The 12,338-nt window shown below is 42.1% G+C and overlaps 1 long non-coding RNA gene across 1 annotated transcript in view; it reads right to left on the bottom strand.

Moving 5' to 3' along the window:
- Positions 1–400: 400 nt before the first annotated feature.
- LOC133563775 (uncharacterized) overlaps positions 401–12,338 on the bottom strand; it is a 108,700-nt gene continuing 96,762 nt past the window's right edge. Inside the window, exon 4 of the long non-coding RNA XR_009809105.1 lies at positions 401–716. This is a non-coding gene — a long non-coding RNA (uncharacterized LOC133563775). The remainder of the gene's footprint in view (positions 717–12,338) is intronic.

Here is a 12,338-nt window from a genome sequence, read left to right as displayed (position 1 = left end):
AAATCCGAAAACCTGGAACTTGATCACCTTTTCTTCTCTCTAGAGTGGAGCGAATGAGCGAAGGAGATGAGATTTGAACTAACATCTGGTGAGGACATGTACTCACCTTCTCGGTGGCCTGGTGGTTAGAGTGTTCTCCCTGAGATTGGTAGGTCCACAGTTCAAACCCCGGCTGAGTCAAACCAAAGACTATAAAAATGGGAGCCATTTACCTCCCTGCTTGGCACTCAGCATCAAGGGTTGGAATTGGGGGTTGGATCACCAAAAATGATTCCAGGGTGCGGCCACTGCTGCTGCTCCCCTCACCTCCCAGATGGTGATCAAGTGTGATGGGTCAAATGCAGAGAATAATTTGTGTGTGTGACCGTGGTAGTCTTTCTCCCGTGGGTCCCCTGTTACAGACAGATCCTCACAGTAGCCCGGGGTCTGGTTTCATCAACCTCTTTATTTGTGAGTGCACACACGCCAGGACCGCACTCCACGCTACAACTTTTCAGTCTTTGCTCTCTGCTCCGTGACTTTCCCGTCTTTTTTGGCCTTTTCTCTCCGGCAATGTCCAGCAACTGTGTCAGCTCACCGGCAAGTCCGACTCCAACAATGTGTGCTGCTGATTAGCATGGCAGTTGATTGGATGATCATCTCCAGCTGGGTAATCCAATCCCCTTCCAGGTGTGCTTCGAGGCCGGTCGATACAAACCCCATTCTTGTTAATTTGCCTGCAACATAATCATGTCCTACAGGTGTTATTTTTTTTCATCATGAAAGGCCATTTTAAATTTTTCTGGGGCGTTAAAGCTCGGTTGGTAGAGTGGCCATGCCAGCAACTTGGGGTTCCAGGTTTGATCCCTGCTTCCACCATCTTAGTCACTGCCGTTGTGTCGTTGGGCAAGACATTTCACCCACCTGCTCCCAGTGCCACCCACACTGGTTTAAATACTTAGATATTGGGTTTCACTATGTAAAAGCCCTTTGAGTCACTAGAGAAAAGCGCTATATAAATAGAATTCACTTCACTTCCTAGAGGCGGCGCGCCGACCACGCCCCCATCCACGTTGACAATCATTGGTACTTTAACACTTTTTCATGTAATGTGCTGCTATTTGGAAATAATTTTTGTTTGTACTTCTTAATTTTTAAAATGTGTACTTTTTATTTTTGTATACAAATATTTTTTCCATTTTTTTTTTTATCGAAACGTCCTGAAAAAGTCAGTTGTTATGATGGTGTGCAAATGCATTTTGTGCGTGTCCGATATTTTTGCAACAAGAACAAGTGCTGGACTGTGCAATTATGGCTGTACCTTTATACAACAGGAGTTTGATTTTACAGTCAGGTCCACATTTTTCCAAGGTAAAAAAAAAAAAAAAAGGCTTAGGAATGTCATAATGAGGCCTTAAACATGAAATATAGACATATTGAATATTCACAATCGTCTCTGTCAAAGCAAAGCAGGGAAACTGACATCCCCGTTGCTTTTTTTCAATAGCGAATAGTCATAATTCAAACATGTTGGATCATATTTTCATGGAGTTTTTGCAGAAGGCCGGAGGGGATGGAAGAGATATTTATTATCTGCAAAACACTTTTTTTAAAGCGGCCCTGCTTGTTCCATCAGCCTGGCTTTTGTCCGCGGGTACTGTGTTGAGAATAAACACGTTGTTAAAGGCCTACTGAAACCAACTACTACCAACCACGCAGTCTGATAGTTTATATATCAATGATGAAATATTAACATTGCAACACATGCCAATACGGCCGTGTTAGTTTACTAAATTGCAATTTTAAATTTCCCGGGAGTTTCTTGTTGAAAACGCCGCGGAATGACGACGTGTACGCGTGACGTCACGGACTGTAAGGCAGGGGTAGGGAACCTATGGCTCTAGAGCCAGATGTGGCTCTTTTGATGACTACATATGGCTCTCAGATAATTATATTTATATAGCGCTTTTCTCTACCACGGTATCGAGCACTATTCTCTGGATAATCCAATCAAGACATTTATATATATATATATATATATATATATATATATATATATATATATATATATATCCATCCATTTTCTACCGCTTATTTCCTTTCGGGGTCGCGGGGGGCGCTGGCGCCTTTCTCAGCTACAATCGGGCGGAAGGCGGGGTACACCCTGGACAAGTCGCCACCTCATCGCAGGACCAACACAGATAGACAGACAACATTCACACTCACATTCACACACTAGGGCCAATTTAGTGTTGCCAATCAACCTATCCCCGGGTGCAATATGTATATATATATATATATATATATATATATATATATATATATATATATATATATGTGTATGAAATACTTTACTTTCAGTGAATTCTAGCTATATATATTTATTTTATTGTATATATAAATAAAATAAATAGTTGAATTTCCGACGGCACCTATCAAATAAACAGTAATAAAATCACAGTCGACGGTGTAATACATTGGGTTGGAGTCAATAACCAGGCGACGTGATGAAGTTACGTCTCTTTACTGTGGGCTTCAGATCAGACTGTATAAATGCATATGTTCCTTGACCGCACTTAAATGTAGAATATATGTAGAATATATTTATATTATTCATATATTATATATTGTATACATAATATATTATATTATTTATTATCATCATTGTTTATTGTGAGCGAACTGTGGTGCTGAATATCCCCCAGGGATCAATAAAGTACATTCTATTCTATTCTATGTACAGTAGATAGTAGTATTGTCCTGTTTAAGAGGGTCACAACATTGCTGAGTCTGTTCTCATGGAGCTTGAGGGGGCGTGGCCTCCAGTTCCGACTGAATTTCGGGAGAAAATATGTCCCGGGAGGTTTTCGGGAGAGGCGCTGAATTTCGTGAGTCTCCCAGAAAATCCGGGAGGGTTGGCAAGTACGCCCTAACTCCTCCGGGCTACATTATACACCCCCGCTAACCCCCTCCCCCTAAGTGCAAAATGTAAGTGTAAAAAAACTACATTATGATTTGTACATTTTCAGAATGTGCTTCTTCTATTTTTAAACACAGAAAACAATCTGAAGGTGTCTTTATTTTTAAGTTATCGTGCAGGGATTTTACCAGTCCGACCCCAAATGGGAGTACATTTTTCTCCATGTGGCCCCCGATCTAAAATGAGTTTGACACCCCTGCCCTAGGGTAAATTTTTATGAATAATGACTCCAAAAGCCAGCACTGTATTTAATGCTGCACCTGTTTGCTTGCAGCACTTTGGTATTTTTACAATCATGATTAGAATTATTCTACCCGGCAACATGTTTTTCAGACCAGCGCTATTAATACCGGCGACCACGGTGACTCCCGTTTCAGGCCGACCTCGATAAATACATTCGCCATCATCCTGATGGCCCGGCGGCGTGGCCCCGATGACCCGCCTGTGCCGCCAGGACAAGGCTAATGAGACGAGGGCGACGTGCGGAGGGTTGACTGTTTTAAAGTCACGCGCCCTTTCCACATCGTGGGTGCCTCTGCACTTCGTGCCACCTTATAACAAACAAACAAAAAAAAAAGCAGGCGGCGGTTATACGAGGCCAGCAGGGAAGGTGATGGGGTTCGCAGAGATGAAGGCGGCGCTACAGCCAAAGGCAATGACTTCTACTGCCAGACCAGGAGGACAACTGGAAGACTCGGTCTGGTATTTAAAAAAGCAGGCGCCCCCTGTCAGTCGAGAGTGGAATTGGACTAATGAATACAAATCAGTCACGGGTTGTGGAGCTCCTCACATCCGAACATTGTTTACAATCATGGCCACCAGCAGCTAGAGCGATTCAGACTCGAGAAAGCCACGATTTCCCCATTAATTTGAACGAGGATGAAAGATTCGTGGAAGAGGAAAGTGAGAGTGAAGGACTAGGGAAAAAGAAACTAGAAGGTAAAGCGATTCAGATAGGGGCGGTATAGCTCGGTTGGTAGAGCGGCTGTGCCAGCAACTTGAGGGTTGCAGGTTCGATTCCCGCTTCCGCCAACCTAGTCACTGCCGTTGTGTCCTTGGGCAAGACACTTTACCCACCTGCTCCCAGTGCCACCCACAATGGTTTAAATGTAACTTAGATATTGGGTTTCACTATGTAAAGCGCTTTGAGTCACTAGAGAAAATGCGCTATACAAAAAATAAATATCATTCAGATGTTATTAGACAAATTTGCTAGGATAATTCTGGAAAATCCCTTATCTGCTTATTGTGTTACTAGTGTTTTAGCGTTTTAGTGAAAGTCGGAGGAGTGTGGTGACCGCCAGTGTCTCTGAGGGAAGCCACGTTTCTCGACGAGGCGAAGCGAAGGCAGCCGTTGGGGCCGGGCTGAGATTTTATGTTTTTTCCTCATTTCCACGGTGGAAGCGTCCCACGTTCCGGGGCGGCCGGTCAGAGGAGGCAAGAGAGTCCGCAGCTGCCTCTTTGACAGGTGCATGAGGAACGACGCAAGCTCTCCGCTCATGTCTACGGTAAAAGCCGACTTATTACCACCATTTTCTCACCAAAACTTGCCGGTTGACATGTGGTAGGGAACCATGTTTGCTTGACCGCTCTTTTCCATAGTAAAGCTTCACCGTCATCTTTCGGGAATGTAAACAATGAAAAACCGGCTGTGTTTGTGTTGGTAAAGGCGGCCGCAATACACCGTTTCCCACCTACATCTTTCTTCTTTGACGTCTCCGTTATTGATTGAACAAATTGCAAAAGATTCAGCAACACAGATGTCCATAATACTGTGTAATTATGCGATTCAAGCCGACGACTTATAGCTGGGATCAGGGCTGGAACAAAATGTCCGCTACAATCCGTGACATCACGCGTCATCATTCCGCGACGTTTTCAACAGGATACTTCGCGCGAAATTTAAAATTGTAATTTAATAAACTAAAAAGGCCGTATTGGCATGTGTTGCAATGTTAATATTTCATCATTGATATATAAACTATCAGACTGCATGGTCGGTAGTAGTGGGTTTCAGTAGGCCTTTAAATGTTGGGTTGTGACGTTGATTTGACCTTTGAAATTTGGTCATTTCCCAAACGCGCCACGCGACATTGAACATTTCTATTTATGGTCCACATGTATAATATCAATGTTCATGTAAGTGTACAAATACTGCTATTAACTATCCGTCATTTAGCTGGGGACACCCTACAACCACCACTAGGGGCCACTCTATGTATTTATTTAGCTTGCCTTTTCTTTGGCCCACCCCTATCATGTTATGCATGTGCTCTGCCTACTGTAAAAAACAGCATCCATCTATATGTTGACAAAAAAAAACCCAATTGCTTGTGTGTAGTTTGTGAACAATTGCTAATGGTGTTATGTGCAGTAAAAGTGTCAGAATCTGTTGGTGACGAACCCCAAGATGCAGAGAAGGACGCAGGCATTGCGTAAGAAAACATGATTTAAACACTAAAACAAGAACAAATCAAAAGGGTACCAACAAAAGGCGCAAAACAAAAACACTTACTGTCACACAACGGAACTATGGCATGAGCAGCGTGAACAAAAGTAGACAAAGCTACAAGCGACAAGACAGGTAGTGGTGGCATCGACACAACAGGACACGACAGGTAGCAACATCAATAATCCAGCAATGACTGGAGGAAAAAGCAGATAAAAATAGGAGCGGGCTGATTGACACCAGGTGTGGCCAGGTGCCAATCAGCCGCAGAGAGAAACACAGGAAACAGACAAAATAAGAGCGCTGACAGGAAATACTACACACACAGAGGAAACCAAGACAAATGCAGAGGAAAAAAATAAACCATAGCCAAACTGTCAGGGACAAGCCTGACAAAAAGTTTTTATGAAGTCACTTAATAAATCCTCTTACATGCTGTTTTTATTTTTCTTCACTATTTAGGCTTATTGGACCCTAATTAAAATAAAGAATAAGAATCATCTTTTGACATGATGTACTTAGTCCATAAGTACACAAACGTGTACTTCATGTTTAGTGACATGCTAATTCTTATTCTTACATTTTTTTTTCCAAATTCCATCGTATGTTATACTCTTCTGACACCACCAGATGGCAGTATAAGTGTCCACATAAAAGGCCATAAGACCCCAATTCAGTAGTGTACACACTTTTGGATATAAGAGCTAAAAGGTGCTGTCCGCGCATGTGGTCACTGAGCCTTTATAATGTGTGTTTCTACATTTGTGTTCCACCTTTTAGATGAAGAGAGCACTTATGATTGTGGTTGACAAAGTTAAAAACTAATGTTTTGGGCATAGTTTTCTCCAAACACATACATGTGTGTAAACATGGCCAAGGACAAACATTATTGTGGTTTTCTGCACCCCATCTTCATCCCTAAAGGAAAAATCTCATCCGTGGGAGAGAATTCCTCTCACATTTTCAACTATGTTTTTGTTTTAAAGTAGTCAGCTTGAAGCGTCCCTCTGTCTCGGACTCCCTCCTGGTCATGTGACGTGAGTGTCTGCTCGGATTTTACTTAACAAGTTTCGATGACCCGCCTTATCTTGCCTCTGATTGTCCAGTCCATAATGATTGGCCCTAACCTTAGCCAGTTGTGACTCATCATAGGAACACCAAACAACCATCATGTTATGATCCGTGGCCCGGATCATGTTTCGTTATTTTCTGTTAGTTTTGGACTCCCTCAATTCCTGTTTTTGTGCACCCTTGAGTTTGTTTTAGTTGCTATGGTTGCCTATTGTTTTCACCTGTCTCTGATTGGTGTTCGGGACGTTCACCTGTTTCCCAAGCACTGATCAGAGGCATTATTTAAGCCTGCCTTCGCCAGTCAGTCGGCCTGGCTTCTTTGTTTGCTACATGCAACCGTTACGCGAGTATTGCTTGTCTCTAGTCCATGCTGGGTGGTAGCCTTAGCTTGGAGTGCGATCGGCACGTTGTTCCGTCGGTTTGTTTTCTGTTTTTTGTACCGCTTTGATTTTTGAGAATAAATCATGTTCCTTACATGCACAAGTGGTCCATCTGTATCCTGGGGGAACAAACCCTGCAGTGAGCTGCGACCCCCCACATGCAACACACCATGGATGTTCTCGGTATGTATGGATGTTCTCATTCTTCCAGCTCATTGCATATTATTTATTTTTGAATTTGATGTCACAGTCCATTTTTCTCTCATTGTAGCTTGTAGCTTTAATGTAAGCTACAAGCTACATGGGTCTAAAAGTAGCTAAGAGATTTGTTAAAAAAGAAGCTAAGCTACCACCAAGTAAGAAGTTAAGCTACGTAATTGAACTACTTTGTCATGGTGATCGGGCACAACACCACAACGTTACAAAGGATGTGTGATCCATCCATCCATCTTCTTCAACTTATCCGAGGTCCGGTTGCGGGGGCAGCAGCCTAAGCAAAGAAGCCCAGACTTCCCTCTCCCAAGCCACTTCGTCCAGCTCTTCCCAGGGAATCCCGAGGCGTTACCGTGAATTGACTAACGTGGACCCCAACTTAAACAAGTTGAAAAACTTATTTGGGTGTTACCATTTAGTGGTCAATTGTACGGAATATGTACTGAACTGTGCAATCTACTAATAAAAGTATCAATCAATCAATCAAAACCAGGCCAGCCGGGAGATATAATCTTCCCAGCGTGTCCTGGGTCTTCCCCGTGGCCTCCTACCGGTCGGACGTGCCCGAAAAACCTCTCCAAGGAGGCGTTCGGGTGGCATCCTGACCATGTGGAGGAGCAGCGGTTTTACTTTGAACTGGTCCCGGATGGCAGAGCTTCTCACCCTATCTCTAAGGGAGAGCCCAGCCACCCGGCGGAGGAAACTCATTTGGGACACTTGTACCCGTGTTCTTGTTCTTTCAGTCATAACCCAAAGCTCATAACCATAGGTAAGGATGGGAACGTAGATCGACCGGTAAATTGAGAGCTTTGCCTTCCAGCTCAGCTCCTTCTTCACCACAACGGATCAATACAGCGTCCGCATTACTGAAAACGCCGCACCGATCCGCCTGTCCATCTCACCATCCACTCTTCCCTCAATCTTGAGAACAAGACTCCTAGGTACTTGAACTCCTCCACTTTAGGCTTAGTCTCCTCCCCAACCCGGAGATGGCACTCCACCCTTTTCCGGGCGAGAACCATGGATTAGGAATTGGAGGTGCTGATTCTCATCCCGGCCGCTTCACACTCGGCTGTGAACCGATCCAGTGAGAGCTGAAGATCATGGCCAGATGAAGTCATAAAGACCACATCATCTGCAGAAAGCAGAGACCTAATCCTGCAGCCACCAAACCGGATCCCCTCAACGCCCTGACTGAGCCTAGAAATTCTGTCCATAGTGTTGTCAATTCACCCTACGGAGGTCCAACTTTGGGGGTTAATAGCAGCGCCACCATATGGTGCATTAGTGGAAGAAAATCCCAACTAGCAACCCAGTAGGGGTGTGTGTTTGGGCAAACTTCCACTCTGTGCTGGTTTAGTCTCCCAAGTAGAGAAAACCTGTTTCAAACCCATAGAACAGGGGTCACCAACGCGGTGCCCGTGGGCACCAGGTAGCCCGTAAGGACCAGATGAGTCGCCCGCTGGCCTGTTCTAAAAATAGCTCAAATAGCAGCACTTACCAGTGAGCTACCTCTATTTTTTAAATTTTATTTATTTACTAGCAAGCTGGTCTCGCTTTGCTCGACATTTTTAATTCCAAGAGAGACAAAACTCAAATAGAATTTGAAAATCCTAGAAAATATTTTAAGGACTTGGTCTTTATTTGTTTAAATAAATTCATTTATTTTTATTTTATTTTGCTTCTTATAACTTTCAGAAAGACAATTTTAGAGAAAAAATACAACCTTAAAAATGATTTTAGGATTTTTAAACACATATACCTTTTTACCTTTTAAATTCCTTCCTCTTCTTTCCTGACAATTTAAATCAATGTTCAAGTATTTTTTCTTTTTTTATTGTAAAGAATAATATATAAATGTTAGTTTAATTCTTAATTTTAGCTTCTGTTTTTTCAACAAAGAATATTTGTGAAATATTTCTTCAAACTTATCATGATTAAAATTATTCTGGCAAATCTAAAAAATCTGCGATGAGGTGGCGACTTGTCCAGGGTGTACCCCGGCGGGGTACACCCTGGACAAGTCGTCACCTCATCGCAGTATTTCAAAGTCTTTTGAATTTATTTTTAAATTTTTGTTCTGGAAAATCTTGTTACGACTGGTTGGCATAGTGATGCCAAATTGGTCCCTTCGTGGATGCGTCGACATGAACAAAGCAACGGTAAGTTTAAATGATTTATCAAACTTAACAAAAACAGACTATGAACAAAAACACTGGCGCTAACAGACAAAAATAAACCATGGGCGCTAGCATGAAAGCTAGGAATAGAAAATACAAAAACTATACTTGGCACGAAGGACACAAAAGAGTAAACAAAAACATTTCGCATGAAAGCTGCAATATCAAGTGGCTTAGCGTAAGAGCTAGCGAGAAAATACATACGGGTAGTAGACAGTCGTGAATGTTGCTCGAAGGCAAATTAGAGTCCCAGAAAGAATAACGAAAAGGGACGGGCTTAAATAGGGGAGTAATCAAAAAGTGACAGGTGTGCAGAAACCGTGATTAGCAGGTGGGATCAGTGAGCAACCATGGTGACTGACTAAACAGGAAGTAAGAGTGTAGAACAACAGATTGGATTTTAACCTATTTAAAACATGTCATCAAAATTCTAAAATTAATCTTAATCAGGAAAAATAACTAATGATGTTCCATAAATTATTTTTTTTAATTTTATCAAAAAGATTCAAATTAGCTAGTTCTTCTCTTCTTTTTTTCGGTTGAATTTCTGAATTTTAAAGAGTCGAAATTGAAGATAAACTATGTTTCAAAATTTAATTTTAATTTTTTTTACTGTTTTCTCCTCTTTTAAACCGTTCAATCAAGTGTTTTTTTCATCATTTATTCTCTACAAAAAACTTTCCGTAAAAGGAAAAAAAATGTACCACGGAATGAAATACCCATTTTTTTTATACATATATATAAATATTTATTTATTAAAGGTAAATTGAGCAAATTGGCTATTTCTGGTCATTTATTTAAGTGTGTATCAAACTGGTAGCCCTTCGCATTAATCAGTACCCAAGAAGTAGCTCTTGGTTTCAAAAAGGTTGGTGACCCCTGCTTCTGGCCTGCGTTGAATGTAAAGATATGAGATAGCAAAAGCTTTGAAAGTGTAGTTCTTCATCACAACAACAATTGTGCGATGAATGCACACACCCTCCTCCTGTGCGCCTCAGACAATGACTTCTCTCATTGGCGCTGACGGAGAGTCCAGACACAACACTTAGACGTGCAAAACCACTCGGCCTCCAAATGAAGGCTCCTTCCTCCCTCAATGTCTTCTCTCAAAGACTCACCTTCCCTTTGAGCTCTGTTCTCTTTCAGGCTCCTTTGTTACGTTTGGAACGCATTTTGATGCCCGAGTTGTCACCCCCAGATGCTGCAGGACTCGGACAAGGCAGGACAGTAGGTAAGAATTTGTTTCAATATAAAAATGACGAAAGAATACTTGACAAAAAGCAAAGAAACGGCGTGCCTAGGCACGGGAAGCTAAATGCTAATGGTTAGTAACCATAGAGTCCAAAGTCCGGGGGCGGCCGGTCGGAGGAGGCAAGAGAGTCGCAGCTGCCTCTTTGACACGTGCATGAGGAACGACGCAAGCTTTGCTCATGTCTACGGTAAGAGCCGACTTATTACCACAATTTTTTCACCGAAAACTGCCTGTGGTAGAGAACCATGTTCACTTGACCGCTCTGTTCCATAGTAAAGCTTCACCTTCGGGAATGTAAACAAGGAAACACCGGCTGTGTTTGTGTTGCTAAAGGCAGCCGCAATACACCGCTTCTCACCTACATCTTTCTTCTTTGACGTCTCCATTATTAATCGAACAAATTGCAAAAGATTCAGCAACACAGATGTCCAGAATACTGTGGAATTATGCAATTAACGCAGACGATTTATAGCTGGGATCGGGCTGGAACAAAATGTCCGCTACAATCCGAGACGCGTCATCATACCGACGTTTTCAACTGAATACTTCACGCCAAATTTAAAATTGCAATTCAGTAAACTAAAAAGGCCGTATTGGCATGTGTTGCAATGTTAATATTTCATCATTGATATATAAACTATCAGACTGCGTGGTCGGTAGTAGTGGGTTTCAGTAGGCCTTTAACGTCATGCCCAGGACATTGTAGGATGTCTCCTACATTCGCTTTTCTGTACCGTATTTTTTTATATGGCGCACTGCCGATTAGCGGATCTGTTTTCATATAAAAGGCGCAATAAAGGGGTCATATTATGATTTTCTTTCTAAACCTAAAAGACTTCCTTGTGGTCTACATAACATGTAATGCTGGTTTTTTGCTCAAAATGTTGCATGGATGATGTTTTACACGTCATCTTTAACCCACTTTTTGATCGACGTTCAGTTTGTGGGCGGACCTATTTACGTGTTTTAAAGCGTCTCTTCCTGAGGGCGTTTCATTGTTATAACTTCACCCTGGTCTATAGTGTTTAGGACAATATGTGTCCATTTTCCCTTTTCTGTCTACACACTGTGTCTGCTTGTACAAACCCCGTTTCCATATGAGTTGGGAAATTGTGTTGGATGTAAATAAAAACAGAATACAATGATTTGCAAATCCTTTTCAACCCATATTCAGTTGAATATGCTACAAAGACAAGATATTTGATGTTCAAACCCAAACTATATATATTTTTTTGCAAATAATAATTAAATTAGAATCTCATGGCTGCAACACGTGCCAAAGTAGTTGGGAAAGGGCATTTTCACCACTGTGTTACATCACCTTTTCTTTTAACAACACTCAATAAACGTTTGGGAACTGAGGAAACTAATTGTTGAAGTTTTGAAAGTGGAATTAATTCCCATTCTTGTTTTATGTAGAGCTTCAGTCGTTCAACAGTCCGGGGTCTCCGCTGTGGTATTTTACGCTTCATAATGCGCCACCCATTTTTAATGGGAGACAGGTCTGGACTACAGGCGGGCCAGGAAAGTACCCGTTCTAACACTTGTCTTGCTGAAATAAGCAGGGGCGTCCATGATAACGTTGCTTGGATGACAACATATGTTGCTCCAAAACCTGTATGGACCTTTCAGCATTAATGGTGCCTTGACAGATGTGTAAGTTACCCATGCCTTGGGCACTAATACACCCCCATACCATCACAGACTCTGGCTTTTGAACTTTGCGCCTATAACAATCCGAAAGGTTATTTTCCTCTTTGTTCTGGAGGACACCACGTCCTCTGTTTCCAAATATAATTTGAAATGTGGACTTGTCATACCACATATCAGTTTT

This window comes from Nerophis ophidion, linkage group LG12 (genome assembly GCF_033978795.1).
Source record: "Nerophis ophidion isolate RoL-2023_Sa linkage group LG12, RoL_Noph_v1.0, whole genome shotgun sequence".
Lineage (NCBI taxonomy): Eukaryota > Metazoa > Chordata > Actinopteri > Syngnathiformes > Syngnathidae > Nerophis > Nerophis ophidion.
This window is presented reverse-complemented; position numbering and strand designations above follow the sequence as displayed.